Source organism: Cheilinus undulatus, linkage group 18, assembly GCF_018320785.1.
Source record: "Cheilinus undulatus linkage group 18, ASM1832078v1, whole genome shotgun sequence".
In the NCBI taxonomy this organism is placed as follows: domain Eukaryota; kingdom Metazoa; phylum Chordata; class Actinopteri; order Labriformes; family Labridae; genus Cheilinus; species Cheilinus undulatus.
The window spans coordinates 36,047,960-36,060,307 of NC_054882.1; the positions used below are offsets into that span (position 1 = coordinate 36,047,960).

The 12,348-nt window shown below is 39.3% G+C and overlaps 1 protein-coding gene across 1 annotated transcript in view; it reads left to right on the forward strand.

Moving 5' to 3' along the window:
- The window catches only part of lrfn5a (leucine rich repeat and fibronectin type III domain containing 5a), a 190,174-nt gene that overhangs the window by 74,100 nt on the left and 103,726 nt on the right, over positions 1 to 12,348 (forward strand). The window contains exon 2 of the mRNA XM_041811840.1: positions 6,806 to 6,915. The gene's annotated coding sequence lies outside the window, so the exon portion shown is untranslated. The remainder of the gene's footprint in view (positions 1 to 6,805; positions 6,916 to 12,348) is intronic.

The window sequence follows — 12,348 nt, forward strand, 5'->3', positions numbered from 1 at the left end:
AGAGAGAGGGGAGATAACAGGCGCTGATCTGAATCATCCTTCACCCATCTATCTGTTATATTTCCATGGTTGAAATCCACATGATAAATGAGCAAACTTTGGTGTTTAAAGTGAGGGTTCAGTGGTGAGCAAGTGAGGTGTTCTCAAGCAGTCTGTGATGCATTTTCCTTAATATTTAGATAGGTCAAGCATTTTTTTAATGTCTGCAAAATTCAAATCTAGCATTTTTATCTTGATTAATCTAGATTAACTACAGGATTGCATGTTTGGAGTACCTGGTTTTCTCTTTTAATATTAGACATTGTATCCCCCCATTCTCCAAGAGCACCCAAATTTGCTTTACAGTTCCTACACTAAAGTTACATTGGGTTACAGTCATCCCACCTTTTATTTGACTAGTTAATTTTGCTCACATAACAAAGAAAGAAGACTTGTGCATTTTGGCTAAAGGCCTTCATCAGTTGCTAAATGGAATCAGCAGATTCACTTTAAAGGAGGGCACTTAAAGTGAAACATACAATGTATTTTATGCTGAAGTCATCATTGAGCCCATTTGATGTCATTGTATTGTGAGCATGGATCCAAAACCTTTCTCTGTGAGCAAGTCTCTTCGGGATACCTCCCTTTTCTACCAGGCATGCGCCTTACATGAAAACGGTGAACTGTGATTTGCTTGAATAAAATGTTAGTGGGAGCGCAGATGGTTGAGTGGTTTAAGGCACTACCCACGTACGCAGGCGGCCCAGGTTCAAATCTGGCCTGTGGCCCTTTGCCCCATGTCTCTTCCCAATCTCTTCCCTGTTTCCAAGTCTATCCACTGTCCTTCCTCTATCAAGAAAAGGCCCAAAACAAATCTTTAAAAAAAAAAGAAAAAAAAAAAAAAAAAAAAAAATATATATATATATATATATATATATATATATATAGTGTTAGTCCATGTTTCCTGCACAGATTGCCATGTTATGCTCTGATATCCATTGTTTGAGGTCACGTCTGATGTATGCTAAGCCACAGGGACATAGTCTCATGTAGATAACGTGATTATTTTTGCAGTAGATTCAGTCTAGCAAACGCTCTGATGAAAGCCTTGAGCTAAACGCATTAGTGTTTGTTTTTTTGGGATGTGGGACAAACAAACTAGTGAAATGTTAGTGTCTGGTCCTCCATAACTTGGATTTTGAGAAGTGCTGCTTTTTTATACTTTTGATCATTTTTTTAGCTCATGTTCATTGATGTGAAGTGCAACCTTGCCCTCCAACTGAATCTAAAAAATATGTCATTTTGAATGCAGTAGAAATCTGAAATGTTAATGGTGGGCTGTCAGTCATTTGAATTCATTTATTTAATGTGTATGGGGCTGGGGGATATAGCTTAAATTGTTTTAGGCTGTATTAGAATACATATATATATATATATATATTGCCATATTTTGATATCTCCTCTAAGTAAATGTATAAAGTCTTCAGCCATAGAATAACTCCAGTGTGATGATTAAAGTAGAGCCTTCTATATCCTCTACAGCCGTGGTGCCAAACCTTTTTCCTCGAGGACCCCCTTCTAGTATCTAAGAAAAGCTAAGACCCCCCCAGAACCTGCTTGAGAAAATATGACATCAATTTTTATTATTTTCATCGAGAATACCCCAACATAATGTGCCTTCTTCTGGACAATGAAAAAAAATCTATAGATAAACTATTCATTATTATGACGCCATATTTTGGAAAAATAATGATAGAAAGGGTCTAGTGATTTCAAGAAAAAAATACTACAGTTTAAAGTTAATAGTTTCAGTGAAGAAAAAAAAACATTTTTCTTTTTTTACATTAAATGCTGTAAATATACAAGACTCAAAATTAAAAATAATTGAGATTATAAAGTTGAAAAAATGAAAGTCAAACCACTGTTATCAGCTTGGTTCTTGTACATTTTTGACTTTACAGAGTTTTTATTTTTGGTGTTAAACTGTAATTCTTATTTCTGAGTTTAAAAGGGAACACTGTTTAGGATTTCCTCCTAAATTTACAACTTTTTTGACTCTGGAAGACTGAGATTCTTTTTTTCTTTGGATTTTTTTTTTAAATATACAATTTTATAATCTCAAATATATTGTATTTCAAAATATTTTTTTTTTCTTGAATTATTATTATTATGTATTTATTTATTTATTTTCTTTTTTCTCAGAATGCTATGGTGGCCCTAATACGTTGTCATTATGGTTCTAAGTAGGGCTGAACGATTTGGGAAAATAATCTAATTGCGATATTTTTTTTACCCAATATTGAGATTGCGATTTAATATGCGATTATTTCTCAAGTTCCTTGGCTTGTGCATTTCACAACAAAAACAAGTAATAATTTATTCTATACTATAACTGACACAATATTAAAGTAGGGAAGAACATTTTTAAAAAATATCTAATTTTGATGATTTTTTTACTCATGTTGCAAATTTCATATGAACTGTTGTATTTAAGGGAATGGTAATTTTTATATAATTCTCATTTTTAATAAGAAAAACATAGAAAAATAAAGAAAATAGGATTTTTTTCTACACTTTTCTTAAAATATGGCACAAGAATGATTGCATTATATATAATGCATAGCATCGCTGCTGCTGCTGCTGCAAAAATGTCTAAACTGGTATTTGACACAAATTTCAGGTTAAAGAAATATTAGTCCTGCTGCGATATGAAAATTGCAGCAGGCCATAATGCAATTTAATGTAATTTGCGATTAATTTCCCAGCCCTAGTTCTAATCATAGTTTTCTTTTTCTTTTTTTTCTGTTTTTGTTTTTAATATATGCATGTCTAATTTTGACACCCCCCCCAGGGATGCCTGATCCCCAGGTTTGGAACCACTGCTCTGTAGAGTAGCCCTGCAGCCAGGGTGTTCGAGGGGAAAAGAAGTTTCTGTCTTTGACTTCATTTGTCCTTTTTGAAAGTTTAGCTCTTGATTGTTTAACCCTGTGAAGCCCCTGCTTAAGAGCGACAAAGCTGTAATTTTCATTGGCATGAAGTGAACAATCAAGCTGCTGCAGCTGATGAATAAGTGGGTGCATGTTAAGGATACATGTCATTAAAGTATATGATGCCGTCTGCAGACTCTTTTGCTCTAACCATTCTGTGAACTCTAAAAACAAACAGTAAACAAAATGTAATTCGGCAGACCTCCTGTGGCTGTGCAGCCATGAGAATGTTTTTCCTAGTTTGAACTTATGTAAGATATTAAATTATTGAAAGTAATTTAATTCTTTTTAGGAGAAAATGTGATTCTTGTTTCACAAGGGGGGGCTTGTCAAAACCTTCATCATCTTTAGCAAACCCTGTTTTTGTAAAGTTATTTTGGCATGTCACCCCTGGTTTCCTGGCTCATTAAGGGATGCATGCAATTTTGTGAAGTCCAGAAAAAATAAGTGAATGTAGTCTAACCCGAGGGATGAAGGCTCATTAGACTGCACGAGCTGTCTTTCCCTAGTGGGATTTACAAGAACCAAACCACTGACCCACAGTTTATGTAATGCTGTTGTCTGGTGCAACTTTAATGTTTTGTGCTGTAATGGATTTCATCAAAATTTAATGCTGCAGCTGCGTGCTGTGCAGTTGTCATTGAAATAAAAGTTTGAAGAAGACTGGCACAAGACTCTTAATACATATTTCATTAGGATGCAAAGGCTCATTTTAATGAGGGAGGATCTAAAATAGTGATTCTTTTAGAGCAAGTACAAGTGATATAGAGGAGTTTGGAAGTCTGCCTGTGTCTACAGGTAGTTTGGAATAGGTGAAAAAAAAACTGTGTGTTACATAATTTGACTAGTTTCTGAATTGTGAGCATCACTCCATACTTGTGTTTCTTTTGAGGCCATTTTCAGGAGGGAACATCGTTTAGAATTTTGAGAGAGTTCATGAATTAACAAGTGCTTACAACAGGACAGACAGTTATTAACTCATCAAATTAATCATTTAGTAATTAGTGTCAAGTGGTTACAGTGCGTGACATAAAAAGAAGCTTTAAATAGTAGAGCTGGGGTGCTGAATATGCCATTTAGTTTTATATTTGCATGTTGGATACATGGGTGTCTTTTCCAGTTCATCATGAACCTCTGTGTGGTGCAGGGCGTGGTCCTGCATATTAATAGTCAGTCAAATATTGCTGCCAAAGGCAACATTTCTGACAAAGTCTTATTATTTTGCTGACATATCACTTTGCGAGGTCAAACTGATCCAAACTTATCCATCATACACTTAAACTTCATATATATATACATATATATATATATATTTTTTTTTTTTTGGGGGGGGGGGTTGTTTATGTAACCTTTCCTCTGTCAAGGATAGCTAACCCAATAACCAACATGCAGTCTGAGTCATACAGAGCAATGTTAAGGTGGTCGGTGACGTTCAAGATCAATTTGGAATAATTTCACATATCAGGACTTATTTCAGATCACAGAGATGTTTGCATAATTATGGTTGCTTATACCTTTGATTTCAGTGGTCAAACCATTTTTTTAAAATTTTTTTTGTACAAATAACATGAGTAGTTCTCAAACTACAAATCTTACTTCTACGGCAGAATAAGTGAGGAGAACCAAGCTTGTGAAGAGTTCATCTGAACTTGCCTGCTTGTCACTAAAAGTGGTAGGTGCTTCTGCCTCTGCTCTGCTCTAAAAGTTCTCAGAAGGTAATGGACAAACGTTGCGTCTGTCAAGTCATGACCGTGTCAGGACAAAATAAGGCCCATTTATGCTCAACGTCATCCGGATCCGGATGAAGCCTTCTCTCGGTGCTCCGCGTTAATTTTGCCCGTATTTCTGCATGTTTCCATAAAGCTTACGGATGAAGGCCAAACGGAGCAGTACCGTGGGGGCAGTGTTGCTCTAGTGAGACACGAAGAAGAAATAACAATGGCGGAACTTTTTGAGGAAAAGTTGTGCAAGTTGGTTAGAAACACTGCCTCTGTTTTTGTCTTTTATGGAAGAGGTACATTATCAATACCTCCTCCACAGTCACCATGTTTGTTTTTGAGTTTGTTGTTGTCATAAACTTTTGACTCTGGGCTATCCATGCCATCGTAAAGGATGCATGGAAGTCTGTGAGCAGTGACAGTAACATAGTTTGAAAAGGACGTATACATTTTCATACGTAAAGGGAGTACAAATGGGCCTTTAGGCTGATCCAGATGAGCGGAAACATCTTCTCCGCTGAGAGGAGCTCACAGTGTGGCTCTCTGCTCTTGATTCAATAAAGAAATGTGGTCAAAGTCTGACAAGAAATGAAAGCACACTTTTGACCCCTTTAGCCTGTTTTTTCACCATGTTTCTTTTCTTGACTTCTCTGTTCTTGCTGACTGCCTCTGCGAGACTGTTGTTCAAGGCAGGTGGAAGTAAGGCGGTGATGAGGAAACTTTTAAGAATAAATGTAAATGATGTCGATTAATTGATCCATTTGGAAACAGTTCTCAACTAGAACCAGTTCTTGATTGACCGAAATATCAGACCAAAATATCAGCCCAGTCAGGAGTAGCTGATAGTTGGCTGATGTGTCATCCCCAAAAAAATGCACAACAAAACCAGCTGCATGAAAGCACACTAAGCGTGCCCAGCTTTAGTTAAAAGGCCAGTTGCTAGATACAGCTTTTTTATTTGGTTTTCAGAGAGATCACATCCTGGGTGTATCATCTGCAGGCGAAGTTGGAATCTAGTGTACTAGCGTATACACTGCTTATGCAATATCACATTTTTTGTATGCAGATTGAAGAGACTGGGTTGCAAAGGAAGATGATCGCACAATAAGAATGTAGCATGTGTGATTTTTGCTGCTCTAGGCAGACTTCTATATTGGCTGACTGTGACTCCTGTGTGTTAACTTGTGCACGTTTGTGTTAGTTTGATTCCACTGATATCTGATACCACAATCCTGGGCTATCTGTAAACCCCTACCGCATCTATCTTTATCTCCCTTTGACACTCTGGTTCACTCTCAGATTTATTTCCCTTATTCTTTTTTTCACAGGATGGTGGGAGCACTTTGTCTCCCTATTCCTCCATCTTCATTTTCTTTTCAGTCATGTCTCTCTCAACCCTTTCCACCTTACACTTTGCCCTCATTCTCCATCCTTCTTGCCACATTTTGCTCCCACCCTCCCTCCTTTTTCCTCCCCCTCCCCTCACCCTTCCCTCCATCCTGCTGGCTCAGCTGGTACAGAAGCAGCCTTTGTTTCAGCTGTGTCCTCTACTCTTTGAAGGAGGAAAGCTGAAAAGTGAGAGAGAGCAGACGTGAGGCAGAGGAGAGGAGAAAGTGGGAAAACGGGATAAAAAGAGAAGAGCAGCGTGGGAGGATAAATAGAAAACAAGGGAAAAAAAAGGGAGAAGGATGATGGAAGGAAGGGAGAGGGATAAGTTTCGATCAATGCCCAGGGTTGTTCAAGTCATTGATATCCAGTAGAAACAGCATGTGAGGGCAGATTTCCTGTGTGGGGGGATCAGTCTATAGGACATGCTTTCAACTTAGCACACTTCCTCTTGGTTCAATGGTGCACAGTGGCAGCACTTTAGTTTTCAGTTAAAGGCCAACAGAGCAGTTTATTGATAATTAAGCTCTTTTGGAACACAGTCAATGCTGGAGAACCCCTTACATCTTCACTGTGCTGTAGGCCAAGTGCTACAAATATGCTGAAAATGGTGTGGAGGCAGGAAGTGATTCACACTAACAAAAGATTTTTATTTTTTATTTTTTTCCAACTGTTGCCTCCCGAGTCCAATTTTGGAACACTCATCCAATCCCATTTTTTTTCTCTTTTTCGTAGAGATTGAAACCTGAAGAAGATTTTGGACTTTATCCCTCATCCAAGATGGTATAGCCGTGGTAACATGTGAATCCTGAGGCAGAGCATCATCCACTTTTACATCTTTGAAGGTAAGTTCCTTTTGAGGTTATTTCTTAAAGAAGGAGTTATGATATTTATAAAAATAGATATAAAGTCATTTGTTGTCATGGCATTGTAAGAAAACAACAAAATTACATTCAGCAGTCTCCTCTGTAGCAGCAAACACAGTGGTCAAAGCAGTGGTTAGAAATACGCAGCCTCACGTCGTCCATCCTGCTGGTGAGGGAGCAGGAACCTGGGAGAAAGAAGCTTGGTATGACAGGTTTATGTGGGGCCGCTCTTAGGGCGCATTCACACCAGAGTTGTTTGGTCCACTTTAAATGAACTCTGGTCCATTTTCCCAGATAGTCTGGTTCGTTTGGAGCAGTGTGAAAGCTCACACGAACTCTGGTGTGGACCAAACAAGCGGAATCTGGTCCACTTGAAAACAATGGGTCTCGGTCCGGTGCCAAACGAACTCTGTTGCGGTTCGTTTGAGGTGTGAAGCAAAGCAGACCAAACTGTGAACCAAAGGCAGGAAGTGGCATGAAGCGTGATGATATACAGATATAATGTGATTTAATACACTCAAATACATGTAGGTACCACACTTGGCGTCTGTGTAGCCATAGCAACACGTCGTAGTCTATGCTGATTTATTCGTCTCCTGTTCAGAATGATATGCTGAACAGCTCACCGCCTCGCTGGCTGCTCCAGTGCACCCCAAGAGGGCGTAAATTTGGTGTTTTTTCATTGTTTATGTTGAAAAAAGACTGGTGGAAAGAGATGGAGTTCCGGTTTCGTCTTCTGCTACACATCCTTTTCTTCTTCTTCATCGCTGTTTGTTTGTAACGACAGCGCCCCTAATGGGAAGAGGTTGTAGATGTTTAGACGGTTTGGTCTGTTTTGAGCCAACAGCAATGTGAATGCGAACCAAACCAAAGGAAAGTGCAACAATATTGCAGTAGTTCCCCGGACTATCAGGTGTGATAACAACCTTAGCCTAGGCCGCTCCGCCTTCTCGCACAATGTTGTCTCTTCCTCCCCACTGGCTGTAGGTGTCACGCTGCTCCGTGTCTTTCTCCTTTCAGTCTCCAAGTCTGCGAAAGATGCCGTCAGTTCTGGTATGAGTGTAGAGCTTTGTTTGTTGGTAGTGATGGAGTGCCGGGCCGCTGCGTTCGTACGCACCGCCCCATGCAATCTCAATAGGTAGCATTCAGTAGTCTCCTGTTGATCAGGCAGTTTTCCGTTGCAGTTACTGGCAGTTGCTGTTAGCTTTTAAGCTAGCCAGGAGTTGTAGTTGAAACTGAGGTCTTCTTTTTTCACCTTTTTGGGGGGGTTTTCTTGATAGAAATTTCCCATTCTTTCTCTCAGAGGTGTCCTGGGCCAGCCACCTTCTTTGCTTTCATAAGTTTCAACATATGTTGTCTACTAAAATACAGAATTATGCTTAAAAAGATACATGACAATGCTGAGACCACTCTCATTTATGTAAGAGGATAAAATAAGAAATCAGTGAAAAAATAACTTTATTAATCTGTTTTAGTACATTTTTGTGCCGGATTGCACCACAGTAACACTACAGAAATAATAGTAACAGTTTGATATATGCTAGTTATCAGGTACTGCCAGCAGATGGTCACCTGATCTTAGCATACACACTGGTACAGGAAGGATAAAGCTTGCCAAGCTTTTTTCAAAGGTGGCTAAATATACCTGCCAACAGTTGTGGAGCCAACATGCTGGACAGACTGGCAGGAGAAGCTGCATCAGTCTATCACTGGAACACCAGCTTGCTCTTTCTCCCCCCGCCAACATGCATACTGTGTGTTTGGGCAGACATGCAGTCTGAAAATTAACCTCTGTATCCATCCTTTACTCAAACAAACTTGATGGCTTTTCCATGATAAACTGCATATCATTAGCAGTGTTGGGGGTAAGGCGTTACAAAGTAATCCATTAGAGTACTAAGATTACGTTTTTGTTCTAACAAGTAATGTAACGCGTTAGTTTTACAATTCAAGTAATCCCGCTATTAGTTACATTTTCATAAGAGTAATCCATTACTGAAAGAAAAATCCCAAATTTCCTCTCTCTTCCGTGGCTTCAAAAAGAGAGAAAGAAAAAACAAAGCTCCTTGAAGCATCTGCTCTGTTTGTCCTTCTTTCTTCCTGTACACACGTTGGCATGTAGCACCACGACAGCGGAAGGTGAACATTCTGTGCCATTACGCGCACATTGTTAGTTTGATGAGCCAGCGAGATGACAGAGAGGACAGCATGACACAGTGGAATTTAAGGATGTTCCTGAGCGTCTATTCTCATATGTACATCCAGTGAAATGCCAGAGAGGAAGGCAGTGGTCATTAACTGAAGCTACAGCGGCCTCTATTGGTGGGAGGTCCATTACAGTTTAAAAGAGCATTATAGAGCGGGATTTCGAGCCTGGGCTCATAAAAAATGATAGGTAATCAGTTTAACCAACTAGTAAATTTTGGGTCAGCTAATTTAATTTTTAACAGTTTTACCGATTAACCGCGCGCATCTCTCGTGGAATTATCTCCATTATGTCAGATTTTTGGATGAAAGGGACAAGGACAGCATCCTGGTGACACGGAAGTTTAAAATCTCCGTTTGCTTTCATTGAATCAGCTGTGCAGCCGTTCTCATTACGCGCTGTTATTACGCACAGCGTTTGAGTTACTCTGTATGCCTCTGCTCAGCTTGTTGTCAGATTAGAGCATGTTAAAGAGCTGTAAAGGTTTTCCTGTCTGTTAGTGGTGTTCTCAGGCTGCAGGGATACAGATTTTGGACTACACATTGGCATTAGAGTCTGCACATTCAAACACAAACGTGCAGCCGTTGTCTCTCATATTTACAACCAATGAGTGAAATGATTGGCTAAAGGGTTTTAGTCAATATTTAGTAAAGCAAAAGTACTCAGGTAGTAATATGGTAGTTTTAGAAGTAGGTAACGCAGTAATCTAACAAGTTAGTTTCAAAAGTAACGCTCCCCAACATGACGTCACGTTGCTGCTTGTTTGACTGATCTATAGCAAAATCCTTACTGATATTATCAGCCACCGGATAGCAGAGCAGTGTGCATGCAGATGCTGTGTGCTGCTGCAGTCAAAGATACACTTGCATGATGCTCCAAGCAGAATCTGAGGCCAATCTTAAGAGAGTATTTTACTGCTATCAGCAGCACCTAGTCCAGCTATGTTCACTTAATATACAGTCTGTTAGCTGCACAGATGTGCTGATGATGATGGTTTTAAAGGAAATACTTTTTCTTAGACACATGTAAGAATCAAAATTAGATGTCAGAATAAAAAAGATGACATATGATGTGCAAATTAGAAACTTTGATTGTGCTAGTATGCAGAATTTGTCTTATTTTAGGTTAAACCTATGCTAGCTACTGCTCTGTATTGCTAGTCTTTATGCTAAGTTCAGCCAATTAAAACATTACCTTAACGGTAACCAATAACACCAAACTGGAAAAGAGCATCACTGCTCTCCAAATATAGACATTTTTCTTTAATAATTCTGAACTGGAGGCTAAAAGTTTGTTCCTCTTGGGGCCAAACTCTTCCAAACAGAGTTTTGTGCTTTTTTTTATTATTTTGCTTTGGTTTACATTGTGACAGGTCAGAGAGAGAGACAAGAAAGACAAGGGAGACAGAGATGGGATGATGCGTAGCAGAGTGCCTGAGGCTGAAATGAACCCAGCCTGCTGCTGTATGAGCTCATAAAGGGAATACACTAAACGAAGTGAGATACCGGTGCCCTCCCAAAAGACATATTGTGATGTATAAAAAAAGAGAGGTTCATAGCGACTTGGCCAGGGTACCAGAAACCAGACTCTGCTGCAGTATTTGAGTCTTGGTGGTTAAGATATATGGGCTAGAGCCACAAGTTAAAGGCTTTGGATACCTTGCTGCTATTCGTCTGGCCTTGAGTAATTAGAATACTGTGAAATTCAAGTTGGCCTTTTGACTTTGTTTGCTGCCTTAGTGAAACTTGAATCTTCTGCTTTGTGTGAGTTTGCTATGTAAATAGGATAATATGTCCCGTAGTGGATACCAGGCTATCATGGTTTTTTCTTAGTGGTAGCAGCGGTGGAAACCAGGTTGGCCTAGTTCGAGCTTGTCAGTGTAACCAGTGATGCACGACACTGGTATGGAAATGAAGCCGCCCCAATCCAGCAGTTTCTTGAGATAAGCAATGCTTGAGGTTATTAAACAGTCATATGATCGCTCTTCCTTTTCCTTAATAAATCCGTGTCTCTAACATACCCTTCTGTTCATCCCATCCATCTTACGTCTTTATATGTTTTAGGCGGGGATAAGCTTGTCATCTTTATGCAGGCTTTCTCAGTCAAGATTCCACCTCTAACCTCCTTACCCCCTGAGACTCTGCTGATCTCATCTACCCTATTCCCTCTCTCTCTTTTCCCAAGCCTGCTTTCCCCTTTTCCTCTCCTCTTCAGCAGGCTGTTAGATCTACACTTCTAACCCTGATATGTCCCTTCGGGATGTGGCTCACTGCTGAACTCAGCTAGAAAAAAAAAGGGGGAGGAAAAGTAAAGAGGGAGAAAGTAGAGAGGGGGTTAAAAAGCAGGAAAAGGTGGAAGGGAGGCGAATGAAGCAGGAGTTGAAAATCTATCAGTCTCTCTTGATATGTGAACCGTGTTAATTATGACAAAATCTATAAGCGTTCTATCTTTTTAACCTTGACACTCTGTTTTCCAAAACCAAGTGGATTAAGCATAGCAAATGTGGAATAAGAAATATATAAACAGTGTATGTTTAAATGTGTATATTTGTGTGTGCCACGCATTTAAAACTGAACCCCAGGCTAACGTATAATCAGCTCTGACCCTAACAATTCTCACATTATGTACATAAAGGGTGTTTGCTACGATATAATCATAGCCAGAGGTGGAAGATTCTCACAGTATGAAAAGACGAATGTGTGTGTGTGTGTGTGTGTGTGTTGGGGCAGATGGGATTCTACTTTTATGGATTCTCACTCCTTAAGAACAGCATTCCTGTCCATTTTTTTGTTTTCCCTCACTGAATGGGACTGTTTGAACCCAAATGCTTAAAATGCACACTATCTTCTAATCCTTTAGCTATTGTTCTGTACTTCTCCTCCAAAAATGCACATGCTAGTCATAAGGAGTATAATTTTCCACTTGCACGCTGTTTTATATTATAAACACCAGGGCTGCACAATAAGTTGCAATAAAGGAATTCACAAGAAACACTTAGCTAAAGTCTGACTTAATCTGAATGAATTTAAAAATAACAGTATCCGAATGGGACACTTTTTCACTCAGTATGTGCTCTTTTGAATCTGCTCAATAGAGGCAGGTAACCTATAATGAATATTCTTCCACACCAATTAGAATGTGCTCAGCTATCAAGGATCTCGGCTTATACTGTGCCTAGTACATGGATCAAAACTCTTTTTTTTTAT